Source organism: Schistocerca piceifrons, chromosome 4 (genome assembly GCF_021461385.2).
Source record: "Schistocerca piceifrons isolate TAMUIC-IGC-003096 chromosome 4, iqSchPice1.1, whole genome shotgun sequence".
NCBI classification, from domain to species: domain Eukaryota; kingdom Metazoa; phylum Arthropoda; class Insecta; order Orthoptera; family Acrididae; genus Schistocerca; species Schistocerca piceifrons.
The window spans coordinates 188,682-213,047 of NC_060141.1; positions in this window are offsets into that span (position 1 = coordinate 188,682).

Sequence of the window (24,366 nt, forward strand, 5' to 3'; positions counted from 1 at the left end):
GCACCCTCCTCCCGCCCTGTGGTGCAACAGATGTCCGTCTCTCCAAAAATGTACTCAATGGGACCATAATGTTGCAACCACACACACGTTGACCTGCTGTGAGGAAAAAACGAGTTAGTACATTTCAAACATGAAAAAGGTCATTTTAAAGTCAACATGAAAAACCAAAATTCCAAAAGTATCAAACACAAAATAATGCTTACCGAAGAAAGAAAATGTATCTTGCTAGGCACCCTCCTCAAGCCCTGTGGTGCAACTGATGTCCCTCTCTCGAAAAATGTACTCAATGGGACCGTAATGTTGCAACCACACACACGTTGACCTGCTGTGAGGAAAAAACGAGTTAGTACATTTCAAACATGAAAAAGGTCATTTTAAAATCAACATGAAAAACCAAAATACAAAAAGTATCAAACACAAAAAATGCTTACCGAAGAAAGAAAATGCATCGTGCTAGGCACCCTCCTCCCGCCCTGTGGTGCAACTGATGTCCCTCTCTCCAAAAATGTACTCAATGGGACCATAATGTTGCAACCACACACACGTTGACTTGCTGTGAGGAAAAAACGAGTTAGTACATTCCAAACATGAAAAAGGTCATTTTAAAATCAACATGAAAAACCAAAATTCCAAAAGTATCAAGCACAAAAAAATGCTTACCGAAGAAAGAAACTGTATCGTGCTAGGCACCCTCCTCCCACCCTGTGGTGCAACTGATGTCCCTCTCTCCAAAAATGTACTCAATGGGACTGTAATGTTGCAACCACACACACGCTGACCTGCTGTGAGGAAAAAACGAATTAGTACATTTCAAAGATGAAAAAGGTCATTTTGAAATCAACATGAAAAACCAAAATTCCAAAAGTATCAAACACAAAATATTGCTTACCGAAGAAAGAAAATGTATCGTGCTAGGCACCCTCCAACTGCCCTGTGGTACAACTGATGTCCCTCTCTCCAAAAATGTACTCAATGGGACCATAATATTGCAACCACACACACGTTGACCTGCTGTGAGGGAAAAACGAGTTAGTACATTCCAAACATGAAAAAGGTCATTGTAAAATCATCATGAAAAACCAAAATTCCAAAAGTATCAAACACAAAAAAATGCTTACCGAAGAAAGAAAATGTATCGTGCTAGGCACCCTCCTCCCGCCCTGTGGTGCAACTGATGTCCCTCTCTAAAAAAATGTACTCAATTGGACCATAATGTTGCAACCACACACACGTTGACCTACTGTGAGGAAAAAACGAGATAGTACATTCCAAACATGAAAAAGGTCATTTTAAAATCAACATGAAAAACCAAAATTCCAAAAGTATCAAGCACAAAAAAATGCTTTCCGAAGAAACAAAATGTATCGTGCTAGGCACCCTCCTCCCGCCCAGTGGTGCAAGTGATGTCCCTCTCTCCAAAAATGTACTCAATGGGACCATAATGTTGCAACCACACACACGTTGACCTGCTGTGAGGAAAAAACAAGTTAGTACATTCCAAACATGAAAAAGGTCATTTTAAAATCAACATGAAAAACCAAAATTCCAAAAGTATCAAACACAAAAAAATGCTTACCGAAGAAAGAAAATGTATCGTGCTAGGCACCCGCCTCCCGCCCTGTGGTGCAACTGATGTCCCGCTCTCCAAAAATGTACTCAATGAGACCATAATGTTGCAACCACACACACGTTGACATGCTGTGCGGAAAAAACGAGTTAGTACATTCCAAACATGAAAAAGGTCATTTTAAAATCAACATGAAAATCCAAAATTCAAAATGTATCAAACACAAAATAATGCTTACCGAAGACAGAAAATGTATCGTGCTAGGCACCCTCCTCCCGCCCTGTGGTGCAACTGATGTCCCTCTCTCCCAAAATGTACTCAATGGGACCATAATGTTGCAACCACACACACGTTGACCTGCTGTGAGGAAAAAACGAGTTAGTACATTCCAAATATGAAAAAGGTCATTTTAAAATCAACATGAAAAACCAAAATTACAAAAGAATCAAACACAAAAAAATGCTTACCGAAGAAAGAAAATGTATCGTGCTAGGCACCCTCCTCCCGCCCTGTGGTGCAACTGATGTCCCTCTCTCCAAAAATGTACTCAATGGGACCATAATGTTGCAACCACACACACGTTGACCTGCTGTGAGGAAAAAACGAGTTAGTACATTCCAAACATGAAAAAGGTCATTTTAAAATCGACATGAAAAACCAAAAGTCTAAAAGTATCAAACACAAAAAAATGCTTACCGAAGAAAGAAAATGTATCGTGCTAGGCACCCTCCTCCCGCCCTGTGGTGCAACTGATGTCTTTCTCTCCAACAATTTACTCAATGGGACCATAATGTTGCAACCACACACACGTTGACCTGCTGTGAGGAAAAATCGAGTTGGTACATTCCAAACATGAAAAAGGTCATTTTAAAATCAACATGAAATATCAAAATTCCAAAAGTATCAAACACAAAAAATGCTTACCGAAGAAAGAAAATGCATCGTGGTAGGCACCCTCCCCCCGCCCTGTGGTGCAACTGATGTCGCTCTCTCGAAAAATGTATTCAATGGGACCGTAATGTTGCAACCACACACATGTTGACCTGCTGTGAGGAAAAAACGAGTTAGTGAATTTCAAACATGAAAAAGGTCTTTTTAAAATCAACATGAAAAATCAAAATACCAAAAGTATCAAACACAAAAAATGCTTACCGAAGAAAGAAAATGCATCGTGCTAGGCACCCTCCTCCCGCCCTGTGGTGCAACTGATGTCCCTCTCTCCAAAAATGTACTCAATGGGACCATAATGTTGCAACCACACACACGTTGACCTGCTGTGAGGAAAAAATGAGTTAGTACATTCCAAACATGAAAAAGGTCATTTTAAAATCAACATGAAAAACCAAAATTCCAAAAGTATCAAACACAAAAAAATGCTTACCGAAGAAACAAAATGTATCGTGCTAAGCACCCTCCTCCCGCCCAGTGGTGCAAGTGATGTCCCTCTCTCCAAAAATGTACTCAATGGGACCATAATGTTGCAACCACACACACGTTGACCTGCTGTGAGGAAAAAACAAGTTAGTACATTCCAAACATGAAAAAGGTCATTTTAAAATCAACATGAAGAACCAAAATTCCAAAAGTATCAAACACAAAAAAATGCTTACCGAAGAAAGAAAATGTATCGTGCTAGGCACCCTCCTCCCGCCCTGTGGTGCAACTGATGTCCCTCTCTCCAAAAATGTACTCAATGGGACCATAATGTTGCAACCACACACACGTTGACCTGCTGTGAGGAAAAAACGAGTTAGTACATTCCAAACATGAAAAAGGTCATTTTAAAATCAACATGAAAACCAAAAGTCTAAAAGTATCAAACACAAAAAAATGCTTACCGAAGAAAGAAAATGTATCGTGCTAGGCACCCTCCTCCCGCCCTGTGGTGCAACTGATGTCTTTCTCTCCAAAAATTTACTCAATGGAGCCATAATGTTGCAACCACACACACGTTGACCTGCTGTGAGGAAAAATTGAGTTAGTACATTCCAATCATGAAAAAGGTCATTTTAAAATCAACATGAAATATCAAAATTCCAAAAGTATCAAACACAAAATAATGCTTACCGAAGAAAGAAAATGTATCGTGCTAGGTACCCTCCTCCCGCCCTGTGGTGCAACTGATGTCCCTCTCTAAAAAAATGTAGTCAATTGGACCATAATGTTGCAACCACACACACGTTGACCTACTGTGAGGAAAAAACGAGTTAGTACATTCTAAACATGAAAAAGGTCATTTTAAAATCAATATGAAAAACCAAAATTGGAAATGTATGAAACACAATAAAATGCTTACCGAAGAAAGAAATTGTATCGTGCTAGGCACCCTCCTCCCGCCCTGTGGTGCAACTGATTTCCCTCTCTCCAAAAATGTACTCAATGGGACCATAATGTTGCAACCACACACACGTTGACTTGATGTAAAGGAAAAAACGAGTTAGTACATTCGAAACATGAAAAAGGTCATTTTAAAATCACATGAAAAACCAAAATTCCAAAAGTATCAAACACAAAAAAATGCTTACCGAAGAAAGAAAATGTATCTTGCTAGGCACCCTCCTCCCGCCCTGTGGTGCAACTGATGTCCCTCTCTCCAAAAATGTACTCAATGGGACCGTTATGTTGCAACCACGCACACGTTGACCTGCTGTGAGGAAAAAAAGAGTTAGTACATTCCAAACATGAAAAAGGTCATTTTAAAATCAACATGAAAAAAAAAAATTCCAAAAGTATCAAACACAAAAAATGCTTACCGAAGAAAGAAAATGTATCGTGCTAGGCACCCTACTCCCGCCCTGTGGTGCAACTGATGTCACTCTCACCAAAAATGTACTCAATGGGACCATAATGTTGCAACCACACACACGTTGACCTACTGTGAGGAAAAAACGAGATAGTACATTCCAAACATGAAAAAGGTCATTTTAAAATCAACATGAAAAACCAAAATTCCAAAAGTATCAAGCACAAAAAAATGCTTTCCGAAGAAACAAAATGTATCGTGCTAGGCACCCTCCTCCCGCCCAGTGGTGCAAGTGATGTCCCTCTCTCCAAAAATGTACTCAATGGGACCATAATGTTGCAACCACACACACGTTGACCTGCTGTGAGGAAAAAACAAGTTAGTACATTCCAAACATGAAAAAGGTCATTTTAAAATCAACATGAAAAACCAAAATTCCAAAAGTATCAAACACAAAAAAATGCTTACCGAAGAAAGAAAATGTATCGTGCTAGGCACCCTCCTCCCGCCCTGTGGTGCAACTGATGTCCCTCTCTCCAAAAATGTACTCAATGAGACCATAATGTTGCAACCACACACACGTTGACATGCTGTGCGGAAAAAACGAGTTAGTACATTCCAAACATGAAAAAGGTCATTTTAAAATCAACATGAAAAACCAAAATTCAAAAAGTATCAAACACAAAATAATGCTTACCGAAGACAGAAAATGTATCGTGCTAGGCACCCTCCTCCCGCCCTGTGGTGCAACTGATGTCCCTCTCTCCCAAAATGTACTCAATGGGACCATAATGTTGCAACCACACACACGTTGACCTGCTGTGAGGAAAAAACGAGTTAGTACATTCCAAATATGAAAAAGGTCATTTTAAAATCAACATGAAAAACCAAAATTACAAAAGTATCAAACACAAAAAAATGCTTACCGAAGAAAGAAAATGTATCGTGCTAGGCACCCTCCTCCCGCCCTGTGGTGCAACTGATGTCCCTCTCTCCAAAAATGTACTCAATGGGACCATAATGTTGCAACCACACACACGTTGACCTGCTGTGAGGAAAAAACGAGTTAGTACATTCCAAACATGAAAAAGGTCATTTTAAAATCGACATGAAAAACCAAAAGTCTAAAAGTATCAAACACAAAAAAATGCTTACCGAAGAAAGAAAATGTATCGTGCTAGGCACCCTCCTCCCGCCCTGTGGTGCAACTGATGTCTTTCTCTCCAACAATTTACTCAATGGGACCATAATGTTGCAACCACACACACGTTGACCTGCTGTGAGGAAAAATCGAGTTGGTACATTCCAAACATGAAAAAGGTCATTTTAAAATCAACATGAAATATCAAAATTCCAAAAGTATCAAACACAAAAAATGCTTACCGAAGAAAGAAAATGCATCGTGGTAGGCACCCTCCCCCCGCCCTGTGGTGCAACTGATGTCGCTCTCTCGAAAAATGTATTCAATGGGACCGTAATGTTGCAACCACACACATGTTGACCTGCTGTGAGGAAAAAACGAGTTAGTGAATTTCAAACATGAAAAAGGTCTTTTTAAAATCAACATGAAAAATCAAAATACCAAAAGTATCAAACACAAAAAATGCTTACCGAAGAAAGAAAATGCATCGTGCTAGGCACCCTCCTCCCGCCCTGTGGTGCAACTGATGTCCCTCTCTCCAAAAATGTACTCAATGGGACCATAATGTTGCAACCACACACACGTTGACCTGCTGTGAGGAAAAAATGAGTTAGTACATTCCAAACATGAAAAAGGTCATTTTAAAATCAACATGAAAAACCAAAATTCCAAAAGTATCAAACACAAAAAAATGCTTACCGAAGAAACAAAATGTATCGTGCTAAGCACCCTCCTCCCGCCCAGTGGTGCAAGTGATGTCCCTCTCTCCAAAAATGTACTCAATGGGACCATAATGTTGCAACCACACACACGTTGACCTGCTGTGAGGAAAAAACAAGTTAGTACATTCCAAACATGAAAAAGGTCATTTTAAAATCAACATGAAGAACCAAAATTCCAAAAGTATCAAACACAAAAAAATGCTTACCGAAGAAAGAAAATGTATCGTGCTAGGCACCCTCCTCCCGCCCTGTGGTGCAACTGATGTCCCTCTCTCCAAAAATGTACTCAATGGGACCATAATGTTGCAACCACACACACGTTGACCTGCTGTGAGGAAAAAACGAGTTAGTACATTCCAAACATGAAAAAGGTCATTTTAAAATCAACATGAAAACCAAAAGTCTAAAAGTATCAAACACAAAAAAATGCTTACCGAAGAAAGAAAATGTATCGTGCTAGGCACCCTCCTCCCGCCCTGTGGTGCAACTGATGTCTTTCTCTCCAAAAATTTACTCAATGGAGCCATAATGTTGCAACCACACACACGTTGACCTGCTGTGAGGAAAAATTGAGTTAGTACATTCCAATCATGAAAAAGGTCATTTTAAAATCAACATGAAATATCAAAATTCCAAAAGTATCAAACACAAAATAATGCTTACCGAAGAAAGAAAATGTATCGTGCTAGGTACCCTCCTCCCGCCCTGTGGTGCAACTGATGTCCCTCTCTAAAAAAATGTAGTCAATTGGACCATAATGTTGCAACCACACACACGTTGACCTACTGTGAGGAAAAAACGAGTTAGTACATTCCAAACATGAAAAAGGTCATTTTAAAATCAATATGAAAAACCAAAATTGGAAATGTATGAAACACAATAAAATGCTTACCGAAGAAAGAAATTGTATCGTGCTAGGCACCCTCCTCCCGCCCTGTGGTGCAACTGATTTCCCTCTCTCCAAAAATGTACTCAATGGGACCATAATGTTGCAACCACACACACGTTGACTTGATGTAAAGGAAAAAACGAGTTAGTACATTCGAAACATGAAAAAGGTCATTTTAAAATCACATGAAAAACCAAAATTCCAAAAGTATCAAACACAAAAAAATGCTTACCGAAGAAAGAAAATGTATCTTGCTAGGCACCCTCCTCCCGCCCTGTGGTGCAACTGATGTCCCTCTCTCCAAAAATGTACTCAATGGGACCGTTATGTTGCAACCACACACACGTTGACCTGCTGTGAGGAAAAAAAGAGTTAGTACATTCCAAACATGAAAAAGGTCATTTTAAAATCAACATGAAAAAAAAAAATTCCAAAAGTATCAAACACAAAAAATGCTTACCGAAGAAAGAAAATGTATCGTGCTAGGCACCCTACTCCCGCCCTGTGGTGCAACTGATGTCACTCTCACCAAAAATGTACTCAATGGGACCATAATGTTGCAGCCACACACATGTTGACCTGCTGTGAGGAAAAAACGAGTTAGTACATTCCAAACATGAATAACGTCATTTTAAAATCAACATGAAAAACCAACATTCCAAAAGTATCAATGACAAAAAAATGCTTACCGAAGAAAGAAAATGTATCGTGCTAAGCACCCTCGTCCCGCCCTGTGGTGCAACTGGTGTCCCTCTCTCCAAAAATGTACTCAATGGGACCATAATGTTGCAACCACACACACGTTGACCTGCTGTGAGGAAAAAACGAGTTAATACATTCCAAACATGAAAAAGGTCATTTTAAAATCAACATGAAAAACAAAAATTCCAAAAGTATCAAACACAAAAAAATGCTTACCGAAGAAAGAAAATGTATCGTGCTAGGCACCCTCCTCCCGCCCTGTGGTGTAACTGATGTCCGTCTCTCCATACATGTACTCAATGGGACCATAATGTTGCAACCACACACACGTTGACCTGCTGTGAGGAAAAAACGAGTTAGTACATTTCAAACATGAAAAAGGTCATTTTCAAATCAACATGAAAAACCAAAATTCCAAAAGTATCAAACACTAAATAATGCTTACCGAAGAAAGAAAAAGTATCTTGCTAGGCACCCTCCTCAAGCCCTGTGGTGCAACTGATGTCCCTCTCTCGAAAAATGTACTCAATGGGACCGTAATGTTGCAACCACACACACGTTGACCTGCTGTGAGGAAAAAACGAGTTAGTACATTTCAAACATGAAAAAGGCCATTTTAAAATCAACATGAAAAGCCAAAATACCAAAAGGATCAAACACAAAAAATGCTTACCGAAGAAAGAAAATGCATCGTGCTAGGCACCCTCCTCCCGCCCTGTGGTGCAAGTGATGTTCCTCTCTCCAAAAATGTACTCAATGGGACCATAATGTTGCAACCACACACACGTTGACCTGCCGTGAGGAAAAAACGAGTTAGTACGTTCCGAACATGAAAAAGGTCATTTTAAATTCAACATGAAAAACCAAAAAACCAAAAGTATCAAGCACAATAAAATGCTAACCGAACAAAGAAAATGTATCGTGCTAGGCACCCTCCTCCCACCCTGTGGTGCAACTGATGTCCCTCTCTCCAAAAATGTACTCAATGGGACTGTAATGTTGCAACCACACACACGCTGACCTGCTGTGAGGAAAAAACGAGTTAGTACATTTCAAAGATGAAAAAGGTCATTTTGAAATCAACATGAAAAACCAAAATTCCAAAAGTATCAAACACAAAATAATGCTTACCGAAGAAAGAAAATGTATCGTGCTAGGCACCCTCCAACTGCCCTGTGGTACAACTGATGTCCCTCTCTCCAAAAATGTACTCAATGGGACGATAATATTGCAACCACACACACGTTGACCTGCTGTGAGGGAAAAACGAGTTAGTACATTCCAAACATGAAAAAGGTCATTGTAAAATCATCATGAAAAACCAAAATTCCAAGAGTATCAAACACAAAAAAATGCTTACCGAAGAAAGAAAATGTATCGTGCTAGGCACCCTCCTCCCGCCCTGTGGTGCAACTGATGTCCCTCTCTAAAAAAATGTACTCAATTGGACCATAATGTTGCAACCACACACACGTTGACCTACTGTGAGGAAAAAACGAGATAGTACATTCCAAACAAGAAAAAGGTCATTTTAAAATCAATATGAAAAACCAAAAATGGAAATGTATGAAACACAATAAAATGCTTACTGAAGAAAGAAATTGTATCGTGCTAGGCACCCTCCTCCCGCCCTGTGGTGCAACTGATGTCCCTGTCTCCAAAAATGTACTCAATGGGACAATAATGTTGCAACCACACACACGTTGACCTGATGTGAGGAAAAAACGAGTTAGTACATTCGAAACATGAAAAAGGTCATTTTAAAATCAACATGAAAAACCAAAATTCCAAAAGTATCAAACACAAAAAAATGCTTACCGAAGAAAGAAAATGTATCGTGCTAGGCACCCTCCTCCCGCCCTGTGGTGCAACTGATGTCCCTCTCTCCAAAAATGTACTCAATGGGACCATAATGTTGCAACCACACACACGTTGAGCTGCTGTGAGGAAAAAACGAGTTAGTACATTCCAAACATGAAAAAGGTCATTTAAAAATCAACATGAAAAACCAAAAGTCTAAAAGTATCAAACACAAAAAAATGCTTACCGAAGAAAGAAAATGTATCGTGCTAGGCACCCTCCTCCCGCCCTGTGGTGCTACTGATGTCTTTCTCTCCAAAAATTTACTCAATGGGACCATAATGTTGCAACCACACTCACGTTGACCTGCTGTGAGGAAAAATCGAGTTAGTACATTCCAAACATGAAAAAGGTCATTTTAAAATCAACATGAAAAACCAAAATTCCAAAATTATCAAACACAAAAAATGCTTACCGAAGAAAGAAAATGTATCGTGCTAGGTACCCTCCTCCCGCCCTGTGGTGCAACTGATGTCCCTCTCTCCAAAAATGTACTCAATGGGACCATAATGTTGCAACCACACACACGTTGACCTGCTGTGAGGAAAAAACGAGTTAGTACATTCCAAACATGAAAAACGTCATTTTAAAATGAACATGAAAAACCAAAATTCCAAAAGTATCAAACACAAAATAATGCTTACCGAAGAAAGAAAATGTATCATGCTAGGCACCCTCAGCCCGCCCTGTGGTGCAACTGGTGTCCCTCTCTACAAAAATGTACTCAATGGGACCATAATGTTGGAACCACACACACATTGACCTGCTGTGAGGAAAAAACGAGTTAGTACATTCGAAACATGAAAAAGGTCATTTTAAAATCACATGAAAAACCAAAATTCCAAAAGTATCAAACACAAAAAAATGCTTACCGAGGAAAGAAAATGTATCGTGCTAGGCACCCTCCTCCCGCCCTGTGGTGCAACTGATGTCCCTCTCTCCAAAAATGTACTCAATGGGACCATTATGTTGCAACCACACACACGTTGACCTGCTGTGAGGAAAAAACGAGTTAGTACATTCCAAACATGAAAAAGGTCATTTTCAAATCAACATGAAAATCCAAAATTCCAAAAGTATCAAACACTAAATAATGCTTACCGAAGAAAGAAAATGTATCTTGCTAGGCACCCTCCTCAAGCCCTGTGGTGCAACTGATGTCCCTCTCTCGAAAAATGTACTCAATGGGACCGTAATGTTGCAACCACACACACGTTGACCTGCTGTGAGGAAAAAACGAGTTAGTACATTTCAAACATGAAAAAGGCCATTTTAAAATCAACATGAAAAGCCAAAATACCAAAAGTATCAAACAGAAAAAATGCTTACCGAAGAAAGAAAATGCATCGTGCTAGGCACCCTCCTCCCGCCCTGTGGTGCAACTGATGTCCCTCTCTCCAAAAATGTACTCAATGGGACCATAATGTTGCAACCACACACACGTTGACCTGCTGTGAGGAAAAAACGAGTTAGTACATTCCAAACATGAAAAAGGTCATTTTAAAATCAACATGAAAAACCAAAATTCCAAAAGTATCAAGTACAAAAAAATGCTTACCGAAGAAAGAAAATGTATCGTGCTAGGCACCCTCCTCCCGCCCAGTGGTGCAAGTGATGTCCCTCTCTCCAAAAATGTACTCAATGGGACCATAATGTTGCAACCACACACACGTTGACCTGCTGTGAGGAAAAAACGAGTTAGTACATTCCTAACATGAAAAAGGTCATTATAAAATCAACATGAAAAACCAAAATTCCAAAAGTATCAAACACAAAATAATGCTTACCGAAGAAAGAAAATGTATCGTGCTAGGCACCCTCCTCCCGCCCTGTGGTGCAACTGATGTCCCTCTCTCCAAAAATGTACTCAATGGGACCATAATGTTGCAACCACACACAAGTTGACCTGCTGTGAGGGAAAAACGAGTTAGTACATTCCAAACATGAAAAAGGTCATTGTAAAATCATCATGAAAAACCAAAATTCCAAAAGTATCAAACACAAAAAAATGCTTACCGAAGAAAGAAAATGTATCGTGCTAGGCACCCTCCTCCCGCCCTGTGGTGCGACTGATGTCCCTCTCTAAAAAAATGTACTCAATTGGACCATAATGTTGCAACCACACACACATTGACCTACTGTGAGGAAAAAACGAGATAGTACATTCCAAACATGAAAAAGGTCATTTTAAAATCAATATGAAAAACCAAAAATGGAAATGTATGAAACACAATAAAATGCTTACTGAAGAAAGAAATTGTATCGTGCTAGGCACCCTCCTCCCGCCCTGTGGTGCAACTGATGTCCCTGTCTCCAAAAATGTACTCAATGGGACAATAATGTTGCAACCACACACACGTTGACCTGATGTGAGGAAAAAACGAGTTAGTACATTCGAAACATGAAAAAGGTCATTTTAAAATCAACATGAAAAACCAAAATTCCAAAAGTATCAAACACAAAAAAATGCTTACCGAAGAAAGAAAATGTATCGTGCTAGGCACCCTCCTCCCGCCCTGTGGTGCAACTGACGTCCCTCTCTCCAAAAATGTACTCAATGGGACCATAATGTTGCAACCACACACACGTTGAGCTGCTGTGAGGAAAAAACGAGTTAGTACATTCCAAACATGAAAAAGGTCATTTAAAAATCAACATGAAAAACCAAAAGTCTAAAAGTATCAAACACAAAAAAATGCTTACCGAAGAAAGAAAATGTATCGTGCTAGGCACCCTCCTCCCGCCCTGTGGTGCTACTGATGTCTTTCTCTCCAAAAATTTACTCAATGGGACCATAATGTTGCAACCACACACACGTTGACCTGCTGTGAGGAAAAATCGAGTTAGTACATTCCAAACATGAAAAAGGTCATTTTAAAATCAACATGAAAAACCAAAATTCCAAAAGTATCAAACACAAAAAATGCTTACCGAAGAAAGAAAATGTATCGTGCTAGGTACCCTCCTCCCGCCCTGTGGTGCAACTGATGTCCCTCTCTCCAAAAATGTACTCAATGGGACCATAATGTTGCAACCACACACACTTTGACCTGCTGTGAGGAAAAACCGAGTTAGTACATTCCAAACATGAAAAACGTCATTTTAAAATGAACATGAAAAACCAAAATTCCAAAAGTATCAAACACAAAATAATGCTTACCGAAGAAAGAAAATGTATCATGCTAGGCACCCTCAGCCCGCCCTGTGGTGCAACTGGTGTCCCTCTCTCCAAAAATGTACTCAATGGGACCATAATGTTGCAACCACACACACGTTGACCTGCTGTGAGGAAAAAACGAGTTAGTACATTCGAAACATGAAAAAGGTCATTTTAAAATCACATGAAAAACCAAAATTCCAAAAGTATCAAACACAAAAAAATGCTTACCGAAGAAAGAAAATGTATCGTGCTAGGCACCCTCCTCCCGCCCTGTGGTGCAACTGATGTCCCTCTCTCCAAAAATGTACTCAATGGGACCATTATGTTGCAACCACACACACGTTGACCTGCTGTGAGGAAAAAACGAGTTAGTACATTCCAAACATAAAAAAGGTCATTTTAAAATCAACATGAAAAAAAAAAAAATTCCAAAAGTATCAAACACAAAAAATGCTTACCGAAGAAAGAAAATGTATCGCGCTAGGCACCCTGCTCCCGCCCTGTGGTGCAACTGATGTCACTCTCTCCAAAAATGTACTCAATGGGACCATAGTGTTGCAGCCACACACATGTTGACCTGCTGTGAGGAAAAAACGAGTTAGTACATTCCAAACATGAATAACGTCATTTTAAAATCAACATGAAAAACCAACATTCCAAAAGTATCAATGACAAAAAAATGCTTACCGAAGAAAGAAAATGTATCGTGCTAAGCACCCTCGTCCCGCCCTGTGGTGCAACTGGTGTCCCTCTCTCCAAAAATGTACTCAATGGGACCATAATGTTGCAACCACACACACGTTGACCTGCTGTGAGGAAAAAACGAGTTAATACATTCCAAACATGAAAAAGGTCATTTTAAAATCAACATGAAAAACAAAAATTCCAAAAGTATCAAACACAAAAAAATGCTTACCGAAGAAAGAAAATGTATCGTGCTAGGCACCCTCCTCCTGCCCTGTTGTGTAACTCATGTCCGTCTCTCCATACATGTACTCAATGGGACCATAATGTTGCAACCACACACACGTTGACCTGCTGTGAGGAAAAAACGAGTTAGTACATTTCAAACATGAAAAAGGTCATTTTCAAATCAACATGAAAAACCAAAATTCCAAAAGTATCAAACACTAAATAATGCTTACCGAAGAAAGAAAATGTATCTTGCTAGGCACCCTCCTCAAGCCCTGTGGTGCAACTGATGTCCCTCTCTCGATAATGTACTCAATGGGACCGTAATGTTGCAACCACACACACGTTAACCTGTTGTGAGGAAAAAACGAGTTAGTACATTTCAAACATGAAAAAGGCCATTTTAAAATCGACATGAAAAGCCAAAATACCAAAAGTATCAAACAGAAAAAATGCTTACCGAAGAAAGAAAATGCATCGTGCTAGGCACCCTCCTCCCGCCCTGTGGTGCAAGTGATGTCCCTCTCTCCAAAAATGTACTCAATGGGACCATAATGTTGGAACCACACACACGTTGACCTGCTGTGAGGAAAAAACGAGTTAGTACATTCCAAACATGAAAAAGGTCATTTTAAAATCAACATGAAAAACCAAAATTCCAAAAGTATCAAGTACAAAAAAATGCTTTTCGGAGAAAGAAAATGTATCGTGCTAGGCACCCTCCTCCCGCCCAGTGGTGCAAGTGATGTCCCTCTCTCCAAAAATGTACTCAATGGGACCATAATGTTGCAACCACACACACGTTGACCTGCCGTGTGGAAAAAACGAGTTAGTACATTCCTAACATGAAAAAGGTCATTATAAAATCAACATGAAAAACCAAAATTCCAAAAGTATCAAACACAAAATAATGCTTACCGAAGAAAGAAATTGTATCGTGCTAGGCACCCTCCTCCCGCCCTGTGGTGCAACTGATGTCCCTCTCTCCAAAAATGTACTCAATGGGAACATAATGTTGCAACCACACACAAGTTGACCTGCTGTGAGGAAAAAACGAGTTAGTACATTCCAAACATGAAAAAGGTCATTTTAAAATCAACATGAAAAACCAAAAGTCTAAAAGTATCAAACACAAAAAAATGCTTACCGATGAAAGAAAATGTATCGTGCTAGGCACCCTCCTCCCGCCCTGTGGTGCAACTGATGTCTTTCTCTCCAAAAATGTACTCAATGATACCATAATGTTGCAACCACACACACGATGACCTGCTGTGAGGAAAAATCGAGTTAGTACATTTCAAACATGAAAAAGGTCATTTTAAAATCAACATGAAAAATCAAAATTCCAAAAGTATAAAACACAAAATAATGCTTACCGAAGAAAGAAAATGTATCGTGCTAGGCACCCTCCTCCCGCCCTGTGGTGCAACTGATGTCCCTCTCTCCAAAAATGTACTCAATGGGACTGTAATGTTGCAACCACACACACGCTGACCTGCTGTGAGGAAAAAACGAGTTAGTACATTTCAAACATGAAAAAGGTCATTTTGAAATCAACATGAAAAACCAAAATTCCAAAAGTATCAAACACAAAATAATGCTTACCGAAGAAAGAAAATGTATCGTGCTAGGCACCCTCCAACTGCCCTGTGGTACAACTGATGTCCCTCTCTCCAAAAATGTACTCAATGGGACCATAATATTGCAACCACACACACGTTGACCTGCTGTGAGGGAAAAACGAGTTAGTACATTCCAAACATGAAAAAGGTCATTGTAAAATCATCATGAAAAACCAAAATTCCAAAAGTATCAAACACAAAAAAATGCTTACCGAAGAAAGAAAATGTATCATGCTAGGCACCCTCCTCCCACCCTGTGGTGCAACTGATGTCCCTCTCTTTAAAAAGTGTACTCAATTGGACCATAATGTTGCGACCACACACACGTTGACCTACTGTGAGGAAAAAACGAGTTAGTACATTCCAAACATGAAAAAGGTCATTTTAAAATCAATATGAAAAACCAAAAATGGAAATGTATGAAACACAATAAAATGCTTACCGAAGAAAGAAATTGTATCGTGCTAGGCACCCTCCTCCCGCCCTGTGGTGCAACTGATGTCCCTCTCTCCAAAAATGTACTCAATGGGACAATAATGTTGCAACCACACACACGTTGACCTGATGTGAGGAAAAAACGAGTTAGTACATTCGAAACATGAAAAAGGTCATTTTAAAATCAACATGAAAAACCAAAATTCCAAAAGTATCAAACACAAAAAAATGCTTACCGAAGAAAGAAAATGTATCGTGCTAGGCACCCTCCTCCCATCCTGTGGTGCAACTGATGTCCCTCTCTCCAAAAATGTACTCAATGGGACCATAATGTTGCAACCACATACACGTTGAGCTGCTGTGAGGAAAAAACGAGTTAGTACATTCCAAACATGAAAAAGTTCATTTAAAAATCAACATGAAAAACCAAAAGTCTAAAAGTATCAAACACAAAAAAATGCTTACCGAAGAAAGAAAATGTATCGTGCTAGGCACCCTCCTCCCGCCCTGTGGTGCTACTGATGTCTTTCTCTCCAAAAATTTACTCAATGGGACCATAACGTTGCAACCACACACACGTTGACCTGCTGTGAGGAAAAATCGAGTTAGTACATTCCAAACATGAAAAAGGTCATTTTCAAATCAACATGAAAAATCAAAATTCCAAATGTATCAAACACAAAATAATGCTTACCCAAGAAAGAAAATGTATCGTGCTAGGCACCCTCCTCCCGCCCAAAGGTGCAACTGATGTCGCTCTCTCCAAAAATGTACTCAATGGGACTGTAATGTTGCAACCACACACACGCTGACCTGCTGTGAGGAAAAAACAAGTTCGTACATTTCAAACATGAAAAAGGTCATTTTGAAATCAACATGAAAAACCAAAATTCCAAAAGTATCAAACACAAAATAATGCTTACCGAAGAAAGAAAAGGTATCGTGCTAGGCACCCTCTGCCCGCCCTGTGGTGCAACTGATGTCTTTCTCTCCAAAGATTTACTCACTGGGACCATAATGTTGCAACCACACACACGTTGACCTGCTGTGAGGAAAAAACGAGTTAGTACATTCCAAACATGAAAAAGGTCATTTTAAATCGACATAAAAAACCAAAATTCCAAAAGTATCAAACACAAAATAATGCTTACCGAAGGAAGAAAATGTATCGTGCTAGGCACCCTCATCCCGCCCTGTGGTGCAACTGATGTCCCTCCATAAAAAAATGTACTCAATGGGACCGTAATGTTGCAACCACACACACGTTGACCTGCTGTGAGGTAAAAACGAGTTACTACATTTCAAACATGAAAAAGGTCATTTTAAAATCAACATGAAAAACCAAAATTCCAAAAGTATCAAACTGAAAAAAATGCTTACCGAAGAAAGAAAATGTATCGTGCTAGGCACCCTCCTCCCGCCCTGTGGTGCTACTGATGTCTTTCTCTCCAAAAATTTACTCAATGGGACCATAATGTTGCAACCACACTCACGTTGACCTGCTGTGAGGAAAAATCGAGTTAGTACATTCCAAACATGAAAAAGGTCATTTTAAAATCAACATGAAAAACCAAAATTCCAAAATTATCAAACACAAAAAATGCTTACCGAAGAAAGAAAATGTATCGTGCTAGGTACCCTCCTCCCGCCCTGTGGTGCAACTGATGTCCCTCTCTCCAAAAATGTACTCAATGGGACCATAATGTTGCAACCACACACACGTTGACCTGCTGTGAGGAAAAAACGAGTTAGTACATTCCAAACATGAAAAACGTCATTTTAAAATGAACATGAAAAACCAAAATTCCAAAAGTATCAAACACAAAATAATGCTTACCGAAGAAAGAAAATGTATCATGCTAGGCACCCTCAGCCCGCCCTGTGGTGCAACTGGTGTCCCTCTCTACAAAAATGTACTCAATGGGACCATAATGTTGGAACCACACACACATTGACCTGCTGTGAGGAAAAAACGAGTTAGTACATTCGAAACATGAAAAAGGTCATTTTAAAATCACATGAAAAACCAAAATTCCAAAAGTATCAAACACAAAAAAATGCTTACCGAGGAAAGAAAATGTATCGTGCTAGGCACCCTCCTCCCGCCCTGTGGTGCAACTGATGTCCCTCTCTCCAAAAATGTATTCAATGGGACCATTATGTTGCAACCACACACACGTTGACCTGCTGTGAGGAAAAAACGAGTTAGTACATTCCAAACATGAAAAAGGTCATTTTCAAATCAACATGAAGATCCAAAATTCCAAAAGTATCAAACACTAAATAATGCTTACCGAAGAAAGAAAATGTATCTTGCTAGGCACCCTCCTCAAGCCCTGTGGTGCAACTGATGTCCCTCTCTCGAAAAATGTACTCAATGGGACCGTAATGTTGCAACCACACACACGTTGACCTGCTGTGAGGAAAAAACGAGTTAGTACATTTCAAACATGAAAAAGGCCATTTTAAAATCAACATGAAAAGCCAAAATACCAAAAGTATCAAACAGAAAAAATGCTTACCGAAGAAAGAAAATGCATCGTGCTAGGCACCCTCCTCCCGCCCTGTGGTGCAACTGATGTCCCTCTCTCCAAAAATGTACTCAATGGGACCATAATGTTGCAACCACACACACGTTGACCTGCTGTGAGGAAAAAACGAGTTAGTACATTCCAAACATGAAAAAGGTCATTTTAAAATCAACATGAAAAACCAAAATTCCAAAAGTATCAAGTACAAAAAAATGCTTACCGAAGAAAGAAAATGTATCGTGCTAGGCACCCTCCTCCCGCCCAGTGGTGCAAGTGATGTCCCTCTCTCCAAAAATGTACTCAATGGGACCATAATGTTGCAACCACACACACGTTGACCTGCTGTGAGGAAAAAACGAGTTAGTACATTCCTAACATGAAAAAGGTCATTATAAAATCAACATGAAAAACCAAAATTCCAAAAGTATCAAACACAAAATAATGCTTACCGAAGAAAGAAAATGTATCGTGCTAGGCACCCTCCTCCCGCCCTGTGGTGCAACTGATGTCCCTCTCTCCAAAAATGTACTCAATGGGACCATAATGTTGCAACCACACACAAGTTGACCTGCTGTGAGGGAAAAACGAGTTAGTACATTCCAAACATGAAAAAGGTCATTGTAAAATCATCATGAAAAACCAAAATTCCAAAAGTATCAAACACAAAAAAATGCTTACCGAAGAAAGAAAATGTATCGTGCTAGGCACCCTCCTCCCGCCCTGTGGTGCGACTGATGTCCCTCTCTAAAAAAATGTACTCAATTGGACCATAATGTTGCAACCACACACACATTGACCTACTGTGAGGAAAAAACGAGATAGTACATTCCAAACATGAAAAAGGTCATTTTAAAATCAATATGAAAAACCAAAAATGGAAATGTATGAAACACAATAAAATGCTTACTGAAGAAAGAAATTGTATCGTGCTAGGCACCCTCCTCCCGCCCTGTGGTGCAACTGATGTCCCTGTCTCCAAAAATGTACTCAATGGGACAATAATGTTGCAACCACACACACGTTGACCTGATGTGAGGAAAAAACGAGTTAGTACATTCGAAACATGAAAAAGGTCATTTTAAAATCAACATGAAAAACCAAAATTCCAAAAGTATCAAACACAAAAAAATGCTTACCGAAGAAAGAAAATGTATCGTGCTAGGCACCCTCCTCCCGCCCTGTGGTGCAACTGACGTCCCTCTCTCCAAAAATGTACTCAATGGGACCATAATGTTGCAACCACACACACGTTGAGCTGCTGTGAGGAAAAAACGAGTTAGTACATTCCAAACATGAAAAAGGTCATTTAAAAATCAACATGAAAAACCAAAAGTCTAAAAGTATCAAACACAAAAAAATGCTTACCGAAGAAAGAAAATGTATCGTGCTAGGCACCCTCCTCCCGCCCTGTGGTGCTACTGATGTCTTTCTCTCCAAAAATTTACTCAATGGGACCATAATGTTGCAACCACACACACGTTGACCTGCTGTGAGGAAAAATCGAGTTAGTACATTCCAAACATGAAAAAGGTCATTTTAAAATCAACATGAAAAACCAAAATTCCAAAAGTATCAAACACAAAAAATGCTTACCGAAGAAAGAAAATGTATCGTGCTAGGTACCCTCCTCCCGCCCTGTGGTGCAACTGATGTCCCTCTCTCCAAAAATGTACTCAATGGGACCATAATGTTGCAACCACACACACTTTGACCTGCTGTGAGGAAAAACCGAGTTAGTACATTCCAAACATGAAAAACGTCATTTTAAAATGAACATGAAAAACCAAAATTCCAAAAGTATCAAACACAAAATAATGCTTACCGAAGAAAGAAAATGTATCATGCTAGGCACCCTCAGCCCGCCCTGTGGTGCAACTGGTGTCCCTCTCTCCAAAAATGTCCTCAATGGGACCATAATGTTGCAACCACACACACGTTGACCTGCTGTGAGGAAAAAACGAGTTAGTACATTCGAAACATGAAAAAGGTCATTTTAAAATCACATGAAAAACCAAAATTCCAAAAGTATCAAACACAAAAAAATGCTTACCGAAGAAAGAAAATGTATCGTGCTAGGCACCCTCCTCCCGCCCTGTGGTGCAACTGATGTCCCTCTCTCCAAAAATGTACTCAATGGGACCATTATGTTGCAACCACACACACGTTGACCTGCTGTGAGGAAAAAACGAGTTAGTACTTTCCAAACATAAAAAAGGTCATTTTAAAATCAACATGAAAAAAAAAAAATTCCAAAAGTATCAAACACAAAAAATGCTTACCGAAGAAAGAAAATGTATCGCGCTAGGCACCCTGCTCCCGCCCTGTGGTGCAACTGATGTCACTCTCTCCAAAAATGTACTCAATGGGACCATAGTGTTGCAGCCACACACATGTTGACCTGCTGTGAGGAAAAAACGAGTTAGTACATTCCAAACATGAATAACGTCATTTTAAAATCAACATGAAAAACCAACATTCCAAAAGTATCAATGACAAAAAAATGCTTACCGAAGAAAGAAAATGTATCGTGCTAAGCACCCTCGTCCCGCCCTGTGGTGCAACTGGTGTCCCTCTCTCCAAAAATGTACTCAATGGGACCATAATGTTGCAACCACACACACGTTGACCTGCTGTGAGGAAAAAACGAGTTAATACATTCCAAACATGAAAAAGGTCATTTTAAAATCAACATGAAAAACAAAAATTCCAAAAGTATCAAACACAAAAAAATGCTTACCGAAGAAAGAAAATGTATCGTGCTAGGCACCCTCCTCCTGCCCTGTTGTGTAAATCATGTCCGTCTCTCCATACATGTACTCAATGGGACCATAATGTTGCAACCACACACACGTTGACCTGCTGTGAGGAAAAAACGAGTTAGTACATTTCAAACATGAAAAAGGTCATTTTCAAATCAACATGAAAAACCAAAATTCCAAAAGTATCAAACACTAAATAATGCTTACCGAAGAAAGAAAATGTATCTTGCTAGGCACCCTCCTCAAGCCCTGTGGTGCAACTGATGTCCCTCTCTCGATAATGTACTCAATGGGACCGTAATGTTGCAACCACACACACGTTAACCTGTTGTGAGGAAAAAACGAGTTAGTACATTTCAAACATGAAAAAGGCCATTTTAAAATCGACATGAAAAGCCAAAATACCAAAAGTATCAAACAGAAAAAATGCTTACCGAAGAAAGAAAATGCATCGTGCTAGGCACCCTCCTCCCGCCCTGTGGTGCAAGTGATGTCCCTCTCTCCAAAAATGTACTCAATGGGACCATAATGTTGCAACCACACACACGTTGACCTGCTGTGAGGAAAAAACGAGTTAGTACATTTCAAACATGGAAAAGGTCATTTTAAAATCAACATGAAAAACCAAAATACAAAAAGTATCAAACACAAAAAATGCTTACCGAAGAAAGAAAATGCATCGTGCTAGGCACCCTCCTCCCGCCCTGTGGTGCAACTGATGTCCCTCTCTCCAAAAATGTACTCAATGGGACCATAATGTTGGAACCACACACACGTTGACCTGCTGTGAGGAAAAAACGAGTTAGTACATTCCAAACATGAAAAAGGTCATTTTAAAATCAACATGAAAAACCAAAATTCCAAAAGTATCAAGTACAAAAAAATGCTTTTCGGAGAAAGAAAATGTATCGTGCTAGGCACCCTCCTCCCGCCCAGTGGTGCAAGTGATGTCCCTCTCTCCAAAAATGTACTCAATGGGACCATAATGTTGCAACCACACACACGTTGACCTGCCGTGTGGAAAAAACGAGTTAGTACATTCCTAACATGAAAAAGGTCATTATAAAATCAACATGAAAAACCAAAATTCCAAAAGTATCAAACACAAAATAATGCTTACCGAAGAAAGAAATTGTATCGTGCTAGGCACCCTCCTCCCGCCCTGTGGTGCAACTGATGTCCCTCTCTCCAAAAATGTACTCAATGGGAACATAATGTTGCAACCACACACAAGTTGACCTGCTGTGAGGAAAAAACGAGTTAGTACATTCCAAACATGAAAAAGGTCATTTTAAAATCAACATGAAAAACCAAAAGTCTAAAAGTATCAAACACAAAAAAATGCTTACCGATGAAAGAAAATGTATCGTGCTAGGCACCCTCCTCCCGCCCTGTGGTGCAACTGATGTCTTTCTCTCCAAAAATGTACTCAATGATACCACAATGTTGCAACCACACACACGATGACCTGCTGTGAGGAAAAATCGAGTTAGTACATTTCAAACATGAAAAATGTCATTTTAAAATCAACATGAAAAATCAAAATTCCAAAAGTATAAAACACAAAATAATGCTTACCGAAGAAAGAAAATGTATCGTGCTAGGCACCCTCCTCCCGCCCTGTGGTGCAACTGATGTCCCTCTCTCCAAAAATGTACTCAATGGGACTGTAATGTTGCAACCACACACACGCTGACCTGCTGTGAGGAAAAAACGAGTTAGTACATTTCAAACATGAAAAAGGTCATTTTGAAATCAACATGAAAAACCAAAATTCCAAAAGTATCAAACACAAAATAATGCTTACCGAAGAAAGAAAATGTATCGTGCTAGGCACCCTCCAACTGCCCTGTGGTACAACTGATGTCCCTCTCTCCAAAAATGTACTCAATGGGACCATAATATTGCAACCACACACACGTTGACCTGCTGTGAGGGAAAAACGAGTTAGTACATTCCAAACATGAAAAAGGTCATTGTAAAATCATCATGAAAAACCAAAATTCCAAAAGTATCAAACACAAAAAAATGCTTACCGAAGAAAGAAAATGTATCATGCTAGGCACCCTCCTCCCACCCTGTGGTGCAACTGATGTCCCTCTCTTTAAAAAGTGTACTCAATTGGACCATAATGTTGCGACCACACACACGTTGACCTACTGTGAGGAAAAAACGAGTTAGTACATTCCAAACATGAAAAAGGTCATTTTAAAATCAATATGAAAAACCAAAAATGGAAATGTATGAAACACAATAAAATGCTTACCGAAGAAAGAAATTGTATCGTGCTAGGCACCTTCCTCCCGCCCTGTGGTGCAACTGATGTCCCTCTCTCCAAAAATGTACTCAATGGGACAATAATGTTGCAACCACACACACGTTGACCTGATGTGAGGAAAAAACGAGTTAGTACATTCGAAACATGAAAAAGGTCATTTTAAAATCAACATGAAAAACCAAAATTCCAAAAGTATCAAACACAAAAAAATGCTTACCGAAGAAAGAAAATGTATCGTGCTAGGCACCCTCCTCCCATCCTGTGGTGCAACTGATGTCCCTCTCTCCAAAAATGTACTCAATGGGACCATAATGTTGCAACCACATACACGTTGAGATGCTGTGAGGAAAAAACGAGTTAGTACATTCCAAACATGAAAAAGTTCATTTAAAAATCAACATGAAAAACCAAAAGTCTAAAAGTATCAAACACAAAAAAATGCTTACCGAAGAAAGAAAATGTATCGTGCTAGGCACCCTCCTCCCGCCCTGTGGTGCTACTGATGTCTTTCTCTCCAAAAATTTACTCAATGGGACCATAACGTTGCAACCACACACACGTTGACCTGCTGTGAGGAAAAATCGAGTTAGTACATTCCAAACATGAAAAAGGTCATTTTCAAATCAACATGAAAAATCAAAATTCCAAATGTATCAAACACAAAATAATGCTTACCGAAGAAAGAAAATGTATCGTGCTAGGCACCCTCCTCCCGCCCAAAGGTGCAACTGATGTCGCTCTCTCCAAAAATGTACTCAATGGGACTGTAATGTTGCAACCACACACACGCTGACCTGCTGTGAGGAAAAAACAAGTTAGTACATTTCAAACATGAAAAAGGTCATTTTGAAATCAACATGAAAAACCAAAATTCCAAAAGTATCAAACACAAAATAATGCTTACCGAAGAAAGAAAAGGTATCGTGCTAGGCACCCTCTGCCCGCCCTGTGGTGCAACTGATGTCTTTCTCTCCAAAGATTTACTCACTGGGACCATAATGTTGCAACCACACACACGTTGACCTGCTGTGAGGAAAAAACGAGT